Source organism: Dasypus novemcinctus, chromosome 17 (assembly GCF_030445035.2).
Source record: "Dasypus novemcinctus isolate mDasNov1 chromosome 17, mDasNov1.1.hap2, whole genome shotgun sequence".
NCBI lineage: Eukaryota > Metazoa > Chordata > Mammalia > Cingulata > Dasypodidae > Dasypus > Dasypus novemcinctus.
Window position 1 is genome coordinate 53,036,015 of NC_080689.1, and position 15,589 is coordinate 53,051,603.

Consider the following 15,589-nt stretch of genomic DNA (forward strand, 5'->3'; position numbering starts at 1 on the left):
GAAACAGCTGACCACAGGGTGGTGTGATAAGCATCTAGTTGGTATGGAGGTTCAGGGAAGACTAAGGTAACTCCTGGGGTGACTTTGAGGCAACATTTCTCTAAGAATGAGAAAACAGTCAAAGAGAAACAAGCTTTGAGAATAGTAGGAATCTTGAAATAATAAGCTTTTATAGCATGTAGCTTGCTCTCCAGGGGTGGAGCATATGCTAGACATGTCTCCTTCCCCATGTTGACAGCCAGGAGAAAGGCTCTGAGCCAGCCAGATGCTGAGTCTCTTTGCTTGCCATTGTTGCTCCTGCTCACTGGCTGAGAACCTCTCCTTTTCTGGGTGGGTTACATTGGGGAGGTGTCAGAAAGTACAATTCCCATCAAGGAGAGACACTAATGGTGAATTGAAATAAGTTTAAAACATTGCTTCATTAAATGTCTCAAAACAGTTTGTTTAGATTTCCAACATCATAACCCATAACCCTATAGTTAAAATATGCTTATTTTTGGTTTTATTATTTATTTAGTTATAATAAACCTTAAAAGGTTAATCAACCTTTTAGCAGTTAATAGCTTTTGTTTTTTAAATGCCAGGTTTGTTGAGGTATAATTTGCATCAGTAAAATTTACTTTTTAGTGTGCATTTTATGAGTTTTGGCAAATGCTTATAATCGTTTAACTATTACTACCACAATCAAGACAGAATTTTTCCGTTACCCCCAAAAGTTCCCTTGTGCCCCTTTAAAATATTGCTTATTCTTAAACGCTTATAGGCTTCCAGTTCCTGCTTAACCTTTTCAGTTAAACACAAGCTAAGCAAATATGTATCTTATAAAATACTACCTTTTGCCTAATACACACTTCTCCTAAGAGGTCAGCCTCCACCTTGAGTTTTACCTTATCTGGCCTTTCTCTCTCTTTCTCTCTCTTTTTTTTTTTCCCCCACGTACCTGGGGCTGGGGATTGGACCTGGGACCATATGTGGGAAGCTGGCACTCAGCCACTTGAGCTACATCAGCTTCCCTGAGTTGGTCATTTCATTTGTTTTGCTTGTTGTTTTGTTTCTGTTTTTTCAGGAGGCACTGGGATCCAAACCCGGGATCTCTCATGTGGGAGGTGGATGCTCAATTGCTTGAGCCACATCCATTCCCTGGCCTTTCTCTTAGTCTTTTCACCTAACCACACCTTAAAAAGTTCAGAGTTTTTTTTTTACAGCCCTACCTCCCCCCCCCCCCCCCATCTCTTTAGGGCTGTCCCAACAATAGGAATTATATAGCTAAACAAAGTACTTAACACTGATTTATTCACTGGGCTGTTTGGTATCTCCAAGTTTAAAGCTATAATAGGATATTCAATGCATGAACAGAATGGTTTTGGAAGCTTCAGTTTAATTTTTAGGCAACTAGGATTATCACAGTTACCTTGAAGTGTCTCTTATTCACAGTTCAGCTAACAGGAGAGTTCACTTGTACACAGGAGATACAAGGTGATTTTAGGAGAGGCAGTCCTCGTTTTATTGTGACATAAGAAGGTTGGCTTTTGGACCTCTTATCTCTTCTATTTAAAAGAGTTTTTTTTCCAACTCCCTGGGTATTTACCTTTATCCTTTCTAGTCCATACTGAAGTGGAATATTCTTTGAAAACTGATAAGGGTTAAGGCTAAATTCCTCACAAGGTTGACTAATTTTGTGACTTAAGATGACTTCTGTAAAAGGGTAATGCACGTGTACCTGTTTATGGTGTTTGGATTTTGTTGTTGTTGTTTTCTGTGTATTACTTTAATCTTTTGTTGTTTAAAACAATACTCAGAAGCCTTTGAGCTTCCTTAGAATTTCTATGAAATATTCTAGATTATAGGTTTAGGGAGCAGTTAGCACCCTTTCATCATAGTTACCTTCTGCTTTATAAGGTCATTTGCCATCTTGTAACCACCACCACCTGCTCTCCCTGCCCCATCCCACCCCTTTTTTTTTTTTTTTTTCACCGGTGAAGAAACAAGGAAGTGCCAGAGGGATACCTATGACTGGGCTAAATATGGGAAAAGTTGGAACTTGGCCATTAAACAAAGATTTTTATTTATAGATGAGCTTGTTTAAGTCAAGTGTCTTCATTAATAGTCCTAAAACCCTTGGGAGATTGGAAAGTATTTAATTATTTCAGAAAAGCATGAAACGAACACCAGTCCAAAAATTTTTTTGATTAAAGCTTTAAATATTTGTTTTTTTTAATTTGTAAAAAACCTATACATGTAGAACTCTGTTATTTATATAGTTAATGATTATTACCAGCATTTGGGTCCTTAAATGCCAGGCATTTTACTGAATGCTTCCTGGTCATAATCTCATTTAAAACCCCCAATAGACCTGGAAGATAGGCACTGTTATCCTCCTTTCAAGAAAGGGAAAATTGAAGTTCACATTTGGTAAAGAGGAGAAGCCAGGCTATGAACTAGGCAGCCAGGCTCCAAGGACCCAGTAACCTTATAACAATGGAGAAGCTCTTCAAGAAGTTCAACTCTATCTTTACCTCCAGTGCACAGGAGGTGGTGTACTTTATGAGCCTAACAACCACAGTAATAATGGCTGTAGCAGCAAATATTGATTCAACACTAATTGCCAGAATTGTTCTAGTCTCTTTCCATGTATTCCCTCATATGACCCTCAAAAACAGCTCCTAAGAAGCTGCTTTTAACTCTGTTTCACAGTGGAAGACTGAGACCTAGAGGGATCAAGTTAACCCACAAGTTTACTTAGCTAGTAAGTGACAGAGCCAGAATTTAGACCCCAAATCTGTCTAAACCTAGACTCTTAACCACTATGGTATGTTGTAGCACAATCATCAGTTGCCATCAGTGTTGAAAGGAACTGAAAAGTCTTTAAAGCATGACTTTCCCATTATTTCTACATCCTTTCTTGAGTAGAATGCTTAAGTAGAATGATGGCTTCAGTCCTTCCCTTTGAATCTAAAATACCCTCATTTCTCTTTGATACTTTTCCAGCAACACATTTATTGAATACTTATTGAATAGCTACTGCATGGCAGACATTCATTTAGGCATTTGAATATAAGTGAACAAGATACACAAGGGCCCAGCATTTGTGGAGCTTCATTCTAGTGAGAGAGAAAACATAAATGGGTAAATAAAAAGATACTTTTAAAGACTGATTGCACGTTACTGCTTCCCTGGACCAGGCTTACTCTCAGTAGCCACATCTGCTTGGCTGAGGTTTTTTCCTGGCTTATCTGTAGTCACCATTTGAGGTTATGAAGGTCTCTCTTATTCATTACTTTTATTCCACAAATTTATCACTTACATGGACTCTAGATGTTTTAATGTTGTAAATAAAAAGTCACTGCTATTAAAGAGCTTAGTTTTTGCACCATGCTTGTCAACCTTTCCATGTAAATGACATACATAGAAAATGGGGTAATTATAAGAGACTTCTTAGAGGGGTGGGAGGTAGAGTAGGGTGGGGGTAAGGGAGGAGGGTTGTTACTGCCCCAGGCTCTCTCTGGCTGCCTGGAGGGCTAAGGGAGTCAATAACAAATCCATGCAATAGCAAACCAGTTTTGAAGCTTTGGTTTAGTAGGGAGATGTTTTATACAAAGTGGTTCAGGAGACACTTTCATTAACCAGTTTCCACCAACCAACAAGAGATTAGTAGCTGTTCTCTTTGAATGTTTGGTTGGGTCTGCTCTGTGGTATGGGTAAGTTCTTCTCACACTGTTAGAGAGGTTTGCCTATTAGAAGTCAATTGTATTTGTTCCCAAACCTGTTGATCCAGTTAGATTTGTTGCAATGACATAGTATGATTAAATTTTACATAAACTCATGAAATGGGTAAAAACTAAGTTACTTCTATGTAAACTGAATTGAATGCTTTGGGAAAACTGAATAAAGATGAATAGCAAAAGAAAAATGTTGAATTAGATATGGATGAGGCAACTATTAAATATTGGGAAAATTATGTAAATTTAAATTGGTTTACATAGGAAAATATGACACAGAGTTCTGATCCACAGCCATACATTATCCGAAGGAAAGGCCTTCACTGAATAAATGCAAGCTTATTTGTAGAAAGTTAAAAATTTTTAAATTTATTTCTCTCCCCTCCCATTCCCCCCGTTGTCTGCTGTCTGTGTCCATTTGCTGTGTGTTCTGTGTCTGCTTATATTCTCATTAGGTGGCTCTGGAAACCGATCCTGGGACCTTCCGGAGTGGGAGAGGTGATTACTCTCTTGTGCCAACTCAACCTCCTGTTCTGATGCATCTCTTATTTTCTCTCCTCTGTGTCTCTTGTTGGATCATTTTGCTGTGCCAGCTCTCTGTGTCAGCTGGCACTCCTGCGCGAGGCAGCTTTCCCCATGCTGGGTGGCATTCCCACGTGGCTGGCACTCTGTGTGGGCCAGCTGGCCCTCACCCGGAGGCCCCAGGTATTGAACCTGGACCTCCTGTATGGTAGATGGGAGCCCAATTGGTTGAGCCACATCCGTTTCCCAGTTGAAATATTTTATGTATCTCAAAAGTTTTTATGATTCTATGCTCAAAATTATCATTTTAAAAATGAACTGACTGTCTGTCTGGGATGTTTTTAGGTAATTGTGTTTCTGGTGTACGTTTTAGATAAGTTTAGCAGAAGAAGGAGTTCCTGGGAATCAGGGAAATCCTAAATAAGTCAGGAATGAAGATGTGATGTTAGAACCAAGACTTGATATGAGTAAGAGTTTGCCCAAAAAGTCAGGGGTGGGCATTCTAGGTTAGGAGAACACAATGTGCAGAGGCTCAAAGGCAATAAGAGGGCAAGAGATAGTCTAGGAAATACAGTTTTTGTAGTTTTTATAGTACTGCTGGGGAATAAGAATGGAGGTGGTGGGAGATGAGGCTAAGACTAGGTCAGTAGGGACAATGTCTACAAACCCATTATCTATTAGGAGGTCAACTTGGCTGAACTAAGAAGATGATGGAAAACAAAGGAGATGGGAAGTCCTTAACTTTTTTTATAGCAGGGTAGTTGGAATATATTTTTAGAAGGCAAGCAAGGATTGGCTTTGCTTTGAAGTTCTCAAATCTTAAACCCCAAGCCACATAGGAAATCTAGATTTCTTATATTTCTTGGTCATTGTTGGATAAACAGGCACAGTAAAAACAGTAGAATTGTATTAAGATTACAGATGATTTTTCTCTTTTAAATTCATATTTATGTGTTTTATTCTTTGCCTTTGGTTATAAATGTTTTTATATATTTGTTATCAGTATGCTTACTTTGATATATCTTTCACTTATGATCCCAAATACTTTTTCATGTTTATATTTTTTAGTAAAATATTCCATCAAGTAGCTGAACCATAATTTACATCCTTATAATTCTCTTGTATCTAATATGTAGGTAGTTTTTCATTTTCATTGTCATGAAGCTTATCTACCCCTAACAGTTTTCCTTATTGCAGAGATAAAAATTAAGGTAATTCTTTAACCTTCAGGATTGCAGTTGGTCTGTACTCTGTCAAGTCAGGGAGAATAAACATAACACCTTCTGTTATAAAAATGCTTACCTGTGCTATTCCGTTGGATGAGGTTTTATTGAAGTGTATCTAGATCCACACAGGGTAAAATTGTCTTTAATCGGCAACTCCATCCACACTCACAGGTTTTATATCCACTGAAGCCAAGATAAATAGAAGGGGTAGGCCTTGTCTCCGGGCTGTCAGAGCTTGGGTGCTAGTTTTCACATTGCCTGGTATTCAAAAGATTGTTTTTACTGTTGGTATTGAGCTTAGTGAGCTGCCGATGCTTTACCGAGTGTCGCTGGCTTTGGATTGTCAAAGCTTGGGTGACATTGTGGGCAGGTTGATGGACGATTGTTAGAGGATTAGTTCTTCAATCATCTGTCATTGAGCGTGGCACTGCTCTGGAAATCAAGTGTTTTTACTTAATTTTTTTGGTGGGAAATAAGAATCCAACTCCATCGCTTAAAGAAATATTTTAGTAGGGATGGGAGTGAGTGATGGTTATGGGTTTGTACAAGTGTATGTGTGTGCTACTTCTGGTGAGTCTCCTATTGTTGGGCATGTAGGTTGATTCTGATTTTTTGCTATTCAAAAAGCTCTATGATCAATATACATGAGTCTGTGCATCCCTGAATTATTTTTTAAGAATAAATTCTCAGAGATGGTGTTTTGTTCAGAGGATATGAACTTTTTAAAGGCTCTTGTTAAATATTTAAAATTGCTTTTCAGACATATTACACTAGTTTATGTTCATATTCATATTAATTTATTGGTTTAGCAGCTATTTTTTTAGCACCAGTGGTACATCAGCAGGACTGTACTGACAAAACTTCCAATCTATCAGAAGAGCGAAATTAAAAAATATAATTTCATGTGGTGATAAGTGACATGAAAAAGGGTTAAGGGGATAGGGAATAAGAAGGTGGGGATAATATTTTAGATAGGGTAGGCAGAGGAGGCCTCTGTGAGTAGACATTTGACATTTGAGTAGAGCCCTGCTTTATTTTGTTGTTGGTTTCACTGCATTTTAAAGCACTGACTATAACTGCTTAAAAACATATTTGCCTAGTTTAAATGGAAAATATTTTTAAATTTTCATTTTAAGTTTTATTTACTTGATTCTTGGTAAGGTTCAATGTTTCCCACTGGCTATTTGTATTAATTGCTGTTTGAAATATTGAATAAAGAACTACCCTTTTAATTGTAGTAATTGGTTATTGGTCTTTGAATTGCTGTCATCCTTGCATTTATGTAACAAAAAGGAACAGTATCCATGTTTGCCTTCCCAGAGAGGGCAGTGTCAAGACTTAGGATGAAAATAAGTGACTTTTATATTTTGGCTCCCAGTAATAATTCCTGTTGAGATTTTTACTAACGCTGACTTTAGTAACTGGTAGAGCAGATTGTGTTGAAGAATATTGAGCATGAAGTATTGGCTTAATGCTCATTAGGATAATTGTTTAGAGAATGATGTTGCTGCCAGGATTTTGACTTGTTCTCTGAAAGGAACTGTTCATTTACCCTCTTATAAATTTTTGCCTTTGGGCATGTGAAGGTTAGGTGTATGAATAAGACAGCTGTTCACACACCTAAATGGAAAAATTGCCCTTGTGTTTTCCTACCCATAGGTTACTAATATTTACTTTAGTGTAGTATTACTTAAAAACCCAAAGACATAGGAATGAATATTAATAGCTGGCAAACTAGAAATACATGTACTCAATTTTATAGTTTGATTTATGTTCTTAAAACTTCAAGTGTGACAAGACAAAAGAAATTTCTAAGGAAACATGCTTTACCAGTTTCAGCTTATAATATTATATGGTCACTTTTATTTGCCTGCTTATCACAGAGGAACTGTTTATGATTACTTAACTACTGTAATGGCCTAAAAAATTTTCTTATGCAGAGAAAAGCCTTAGATTTAGGTCTTCTTCCTTTTATCTCGTATGTAAGGTGTGCTGGCCCAGTACTTTTATGTCTTGCTCTCTCTGGCTGTCTTGAGTTTTCAGACAGTATGGAGCCTTTTTAGGAGAAGCAGTACAGTTTGAGAAGGTAGAAATATTATAGAAACTTGGATTTTTTTCACCTCAGAAGACTGTCTTAAACCAGGGATTGATGACCCCTTTCTGTAAAGGGCCAGATAGTAAATGTTTTGGTCTTTGCAGGCTGTTGGGTCTCTGTTGTAGCTAACCCACTCAGCTGCGGTGGCATGACAGCAGCCTTAGGCAATATAGAAATGAAGGAGAGTGGCTGTGTTCCAATAAAACTTGATGAAAACAGGCTGCAGTCCTCATTTTTCTGTGGACTATGGTTTGACCCCTGTCTAAAGCTATCTTTCAAGCTACATGTGATTGGAGAGATTTTGGGTGAATCCTCATGCCTAGGATATCATCGAGCTGGTTTGTGACTTAGAGCAGAGAGAGAGAGATCCAATACCATATTTTATCAAATTTGTGCAGTTGATGATAAGTTGCATTTTTTATGTACCATTTAGAAAAAATGCAATCAATTGTCAGATCCCATTAATTGGGTGATGCATCCTGGTTTAAAAAATGTTGAAATGTGTGTGTGGTGTGGGAGATGTGTGTGTCTGAATCACTGATGTGACAACACTAACATGTGAATGCTAACTCTGGCTCAGTCACTGTGCTCAGCACTTTACACATATTATCTCATTTATCCTCATAACAAACAAATGAAGTGATTGAATACACTGAGGCTTAGAACAGTAAAATAATTTGCCATAGGTCACACAGCTAAAAAGTAGTCGAGCCCAGGATTTAAACCCAGGCAGCCCGGGTTTTAAAGCCTTTGCTTCCATCTGCTGTACCACCTGTCCTTATTCCATTTTGGAGCAGTCTTTTTGTTGGTTGATATCATTTCACACTAGACTTGATGTAGCTTATTACAATGCTTTGAATCAGGTCATGGAGGAAACAGCAGCTACATCATTTCCCTTAGCACGTCCTTGTAATTTCAGACCTTTCTCAATGCAGCCAGTTACTGTTTTCATCTGTTATGTGCACACTGGTGCCCTCAGAGAAATTATTATTTATGAACCCCTTCTGAAAATGTTTTCAAAATGATGAAATTTCTAAGGCAAACAAAAGTCATAAGCTAGAAGAGAAGTCTTGGTGCTCTGTGCAGAGTAGAGTGCCTGTGACGGCAGCCGGCACTCTGGTCCTGCTGCTGCAGAGAAGAGCGAGCTCCACACATGGCTGTGATTCATCCTCTGCTGCCTCTGTGGGCCTTGGATCTGAGCTGGCATATCCCACCTGAATGGTGCAGACTTCAGCAAAGATAACCTTATTGACTTTAAAAAAAAATCAATTAATTTTAAAGAAACTTTTAGATTACAAAAATGTTACATAAAAAATATAGGGGATTCCCATTTGCCTCACTCCCTCCTCCTCCCACACTTTGCCACATTAACAACATCCTTCGTTAGTGTGGTACATTTGTTAAAATTGATGAACACATATTGAAGCAGTGCGACTAAGTATGGACTATAGTTTACATTATAGTCTATACTCTGTTGTGTAAGTAATGACAGAATATATAATGGCCTGAATCCGTCACTGAACATCATGCAGGACAGTTCCAATGTCCCAAAAATGCTCCCTTATTACACCTATTTTTTGTTTACCCTCCTCTCAGAGCTTCTGGTGGCCACTGCCTTTATATCAGTGATAAAAGTTCTTCCATTGCTAGAATAACAATTAGTCTGTAGTAGAATAATAGTAAGTCTACTGTAGTCCCTCATTCATTCCCCAATCCTGAGGATTTTGGGATAGTGATGCCCATTCTGCCTCTAATTGAAAGGGGTCTAGATCCCAAGGGAAAGATAGATAGAACTATCTTGCTTACAGTTGCAGATTATCTCTGTTACTTGGGATGGATGTTGCCCATCATCATCACCTTGTTGTCCTGGGTGAGTCCAACGAACTGGAGAGTAGTTGTTATAACTCTGCTGAGATTCAGGGCCCAGTTGGCACATGGATGGACAAAAGATTTAAGTCTCTTGGACATACATCTATCAAGTATAGTACTGATTGTAGGTTCAAATAGAAGGGGTAGAAAACCTTGTGTAGGGAAACCACAAATGAGTCCAACTCTGTCACACTGGGGATCATAAATTCCATGGTAAGACCCACTGGCAGGGAGCCAAACTCCTGAGCTGGCTGCCCTGCCTATAGTGTCTGGATGTCTCTTCAACCCTTAGGAGCTCCACTATTTGAGGCACTATTTACTGTAATAGTCAGTGAGATCCTGCGGAGGTGTGCGTAAGTGTAACCTCTGGAATGACCTCCTGGCTCACTTTGAAATCTCTTAGCCATAAGATGTCTTTCGTATTTACCATTTCCCCCTTATGGCCAAGGTCTTTTTCCAGGTGTATTGCTAGTTGGCTCTTGGTAATAATCCCTCGGAGCCAGGGAGGCTCATCTCCAGAGTCATGCCCCATGCCAGGGTGGGAGGGTAGATAGTATGTTTATATGCTGAGTTTGGCTTAGAGAGAGACCATATTTGAGCAACGAGGAGGCCCTCAGGAGGTAACTCTTAAGCAACCTATAATACTAGGCTAAGATTCAATTTCAAAAGAAAAGATTCGTAAGTACAATCATCAATATCAAGGGCCTGGTGCAATGGTCTATCCTCCTCCACTAAGCACCTTCCCTGTACTCGGGGATTCTTGCTATCCCATTAGAGAATGTGGCAGAACTCCCCAGGATGGGAATTGGTATTCTTTCAGTTACTGTGTGCCCCATGAACACTTGAACACATTCATATGCCTTAAAGGCATGCCACAGGTGAGCTTCCTCCTGTGCATCCCCCATCACTGACACCCCACCAGTGATCCTCCCGTCACAGTTATAAACCTTCTGTGATCCAAAACCTTTCCAAAGATGAAGCCAAGAAAATAACCAAATAAAAATAAGAAAATGAAATAATGACAGTTTTAAAAATAACATAAAATACAAAAAAGTTCAAATCTTTTTAAATAATAAAGAAAATTTTTTGGACAAGTCTTTCATCAATGTAAGATCTGTTGTCTTGTATGTACAATGACATTTTCTTCCATATGTTCCCCCCAGTCTTTTTTTTTTTATCTTCAAAGAAGCATTACGTTACAAAAAAGTCATGTAGAGAGTATAGGGGATTCCCGTATAACCAGCACCCTCCCCCTTTTCCCCTTTCCTCTATTAATAATTGCCTGATCATGCAGTATGCATATAGGCCATTTTAAATTTCATCAAAATTTATAAAAGTTTGTGGTCCAAAATGTAAATCATAATGTAAACCATTGACCATGGTGCGTAACAATGCTTCAATACTTGTAGATCAAATTGTAACAAATGTACCATCCTTATTGACTCTTGAAGACAGGCAGTGCACGGGCCACAAGATTCAGCTCTTAGAAGCTGGGAGAATTCTCGTGTTCCCAGCGCAAGCCTGCCTTCAGCTGACATAGTAACCTATGGGGACTTGCCTTTGAGAGGCCTGGGGTTTTCGGCACTTGTGCCCCTCAAAGAAAGAATGGACACTGGATCGGCAGTTAAAGGACGGTGTGCATGTAACCCTCTCACCAGGCATACTGTCAGCTGCTTATTCAAGCCATACAAGCCTTCTCATTGCAGTTCAGTTTTGAGAGAGTTACAGTTTAGTTTTTGCTTTATCGGCACATTAATTTTCACTGGGAAATAAAAGACATCTCTTAGATGTTTTTATATTCTGTGAATGAAATTTCTAATATAGTGAAGTAAGTTCTATGTAAAGAGTAATCTTTTTTTTTGAGGGGGCTGCACTTTTTTGTAAGAGGATCCATTAACTTCTGACTTTCACAAATGTCTGATGTCTCCTAGAGGCTGAGGATCACTCGGCTGAGGTGTGGTGAGGAGGAAGCGGAGAAGGTGAAGTGAGAGTGCTTGACTGGGGGGACGCACGTAGGCCAACAGGCAGGAAAGAAACAACATATGTCTGGAGACTCCAATGCTCTGTTCCTAGAGGCACAGCGTGTCAGGGAGATAGGAAAGGAAAGAAAAGGTAAAAGGGGCCAAACACCAAGGACCTCGTAAGCCATGTACCAGTGAGGATTGGGCTCTGTCACATGTGATAGAAAAACCAAGAATAACCAGATAGATCTGGAGGGAGGCTAGTGTGGCAGCGTGGTGACCACCAGGAGCCTGGGCTGCTTCCTTGCTGCCCTGCCATCCTTAGTAGAGCTTCTCATGTTCCCAGTTGGCAATGGCCGCCTCTATTTCTTCATACCAAGCAGCTGGAAGGTGTAAGAAGGGAGCCCACTGCCTTTCACAGAGACATCCTAGGAATCCTTCAACTCATTTCCAGTTACTTACCTTGGCACAAATAGCTGTGTGGGAGGCTGAGGATGGTAGTCTTTTACTCTGATGGTGCTGTGCCCAGCCAAAAGTTAGGGTTCTCATGTGGAAGGGAAAAAATGAAGTTAGGGTAGGCAACTAATAATTTCTGCCATGCCATGTTGACACTTGATGACTGATGTACTAAGGAGAGAAAACATGCTCACATTCTCTTTTTACAAAGATCACTGTCTCTGGGGTGGAGAGTGGATCGGGCGGAAGTAGGGAGACCCCAGAGACCACGGCAGTAACACAGCTGAGAGGCAACCAGGGCCCTGAGCATGGTGGTATAGATGGTTGCCTGAACCTGACAGAACTTGGTCATCCATCAGATGTGCGCAGACTCCTGTGTTAGCATATCAGTGTGCCTTGGTGCCTTGGAGGTAGGGAATACTTGAGGAGTGATTGGAGCAGACTGTCTGGGAAGAGGAGTCTACTTAGAATGGGTTTTAAAGGAGCAAGCAGAGAGGGAAGGGAAATAGAGGGGGCTGTTTCAGAAGTCAAGGAGTAGAGCAGTTAAAGAATTAGGGAGATAATGCAACAAAGAGACACAACAAATACTTGAAGCGGCTCAAGCGATGAGCACCTCTCTCCCACATGGGAGGTCCCAGCTTTGGTTCCCAGTGCCTCCTGAAAAGGAAAAGAGCAGAAATAGAGAGCACACAACAAATGGACACAGAGAGCAGACAGCAAGTGCAAACAATGGGGGGCAGAGGGGGAGAGGAGAGAAATAAAATAAAACTTAAAAAAAAAAACAGGTCAGTGAATGATGAGGGAGGAAACCAGATTGCAGTGGGTAAGGGAGTGAATGGGAGGAGAAGTAGTAGGGGTGAGGGCACCAACACTTTCCAGAAGTTGTGGCTCTGAGAAGATGGAGATAAAGGGAGATAGGTGTTGGAAGGGACGAGTGTGTGTATATGTGGCTGTTTTGTTTTTGAGATGGGATATATTTGAGTATGTTCGTGTTAATGGAAAGTAGAGAGGGAGAGGCTGAAGCTAAGAGGAGAGATGGGATGACGATAAAATGGGCACTGGCAGAAAGGTTGCCTTACTTAGGGTGGGAGATGGCTCTTCCTTCTACCCAGGAGGAAGGGGAAGAAACAAGGATGTGGAAAGAGGGAAGTCCTCGGGGTTGCTGTCAGTAAATGGAGGGCGTTCCCATATACGCTGGCTTTTATTCTTTCTGTGGATTAGGAATTGGTGAGCTTCTTGGTGAACCATGTGAAATACTGAATGTATATATTATGTTTTGCCAGCTTTTCTTTAGTGGAGGAAAAATAACCAAACTCTGGCCTAGGTATGATTTTTCTGTCATCAAGTTTTTGTTATGAAGTCTTAGGTTTTGATCATAACCTTTAGAAATGTGAAATTAAAGAGGCAATGTGTGAAAGTGCCTAGCACAGAACTTGACCAACAGACGCTGTACAGTGAGGATTTTGCACAGCTCATTTTCTTTCTGGCAAACTTGTTTTTATTGAAAAGAAATTCTCTCAGATTGCAATAATCATACCCTTGTGAACCATAACAGGGCAGGTACTGTTACTTGCTTTGGGTATTTGGCACCGTCTCCAGGAATAGCACAAATATGCCACCAAGAACTGGGATACACTATTGCTAATGGGAACAGTGTGTCCATGATTGTGTGATGAATTCGGCTTTTCTTCGAACTGGAAACTTAAGTTGTGAACAGACTTGGCAAGGTACAGATCATTTGGTAGACAGTTTTGAAAAGATCTTTTAAAAATCTTTAAGTTTCTGCAGAAAAATTAGATTGACATCCTTGAGGGTAGAATGTTGTTTAAATCACATTCTTTGGTAGATTGCCAACTACTTTCTTTTAGTTCATTCCCCAGAGGAGGTTGAGTATTTGACCAGTTCTTTTCTTCCAGTGAGAAAAGAATGAGTGGCCTGGCTTCCCCTGGACATTTTCCTGGGAGCCCCCTGGGGTTTGCTCCCCTCACCTGTGTGGGTTGTACTACTGCATATTTAGTGGCAGTAGAGGTCTTAGAACATTGACTTGTATTCATGTCTGTGAGAAGGAGAGTGATTAGTGTTGAGGGCACAAAGACACCACTAGGGACTGACTAAAGTGATTCAGTCAGGAACGCTGAGGCCATATAGCCAGTGCGTGGCACACCCTGTCGTCAGCCTGAGTGGATGTCTTTGTGCATTCTCCTGGGGGAGCTGAGAAGGGGAAAGTGGAGGGCAGGTCTAAAAATGTCTCTGGGACTAGGTGCATCCTGTGTAACTTGAGCTTTGTTAAGCAACTTTCTAACACAGATCCCCTTCACTTGTTGAACTGAAACTTCATGGGATTGTTCCGAGTAGCCCGGTGAGGTCCCCTGGTGGAGGCTGGGGACAATGGCACCAATAGAGAGAACGTCCCTTGGCATATATAGGGTGATTTATGTGATGGAAAGCAATGCTTACCAGTTACTCTAACCTGTAAGGAACTTTAGACAAAAAGTGTCCTGCAGTCAAATGATTGGTAACTTTCTTTTGGGTGCCTGTTTGTGGGTAGTGTTGGCTCAAAAAGGAAATGATATTCTTCCTAAAGATATCTAACTAATGTGCTCAGTTTTCATGTTTATTGTCAGTCTGTTTCCCAATTTATTTAACTAGGTGAAATTCCTGAAATCATTAATTGTTGTACATGAATGAATATTTTTCAAAATCATTATTTTTATTCTTGTGTAATAAGCATGCGTACTTCAACTGATAGCATAATAATATGTTACATCTAGAATGTTTAACTATTTGAAACAGAATATTCAAATATCGATAAATCCCAAAGATATGCCTTGTTTGAATAGCTGATGTTGTTATAATAAGATGTAATTGGGGGAAATGGATGTGGCTCAACTGATAAGAGTGTCCATGTACCATATGGAGGGTCCAGGGTTCGATCCCCATGGCCCCCTGACCTGTGTGGTAACCTGGCCCTTGTGCAAGGAGTGCTGTGCCACGCAGGGGTGCCCATGCATCGGGGTGCCCCATGTGCAAGGAGTGTGCCCTGCCAGGCAAGCTGCCCTGCGTGAAAAAAAAAGCGCAGCCTGCCCAGGAGTGGCGCTGCACACACAGAGAGCTGATGCAGCAAGATGACGCCAAAAAAAGAGGCGCAGTTTCCCAGTGCTGCCAGATAATGCAAGCAGACGCAGAAGAACACAGAGTGAATGGACACAGAGAGAGGACAAGGGGGGGGGGGAGGGGAGAGAAATTTAAAAAAAAAAGATATTATCATGGGTTCAGGGACTCTTGAAATGGTGTTGAAGTGTAGCGGTTGGCATTTGACCTTCCAGAGGCTTTGGCTGAAGCCGAATACAGAATATTTGGTAAAATTCTCAGACCAAAATTGAACATTGTTGTGTCCCTAATAAAAGCCTATTCCTATCCACTGTTACATGAATGGAATATTGATTAGTGAAGATAAAGAAGAATCATGTTTTAGCTCATTTTTATATGTCTTTTGGTTGAGTGTTACGTGATGTTAATGTCATTAAAATGAGAAAAGATGATATTGAACAAAAAAGATGCCAGCAGAGTTTTATTAAGATGAACTGGAACAGAATTCTGGTTCCTGGTTGATGTTATAATAGACCATTCAGAGTGGACTGCCTAGTATGGCGGACACCAGCCATACATGTTGACTTACATTAAAATTAATTAATTAGAATTAGATACAATGATAAAATCAGTTTCTCAGTCACATTAACC

General features: G+C 40.2%; 1 protein-coding gene across 8 annotated transcripts in view; it reads left to right on the plus strand.

Annotated features, from left to right (window-relative positions):
* The window catches only part of UGP2 (UDP-glucose pyrophosphorylase 2), a 53,600-nt gene that overhangs the window by 26,868 nt on the left and 11,143 nt on the right, over positions 1–15,589 (plus strand). The gene's annotated exons all lie outside the window — the stretch shown is intronic.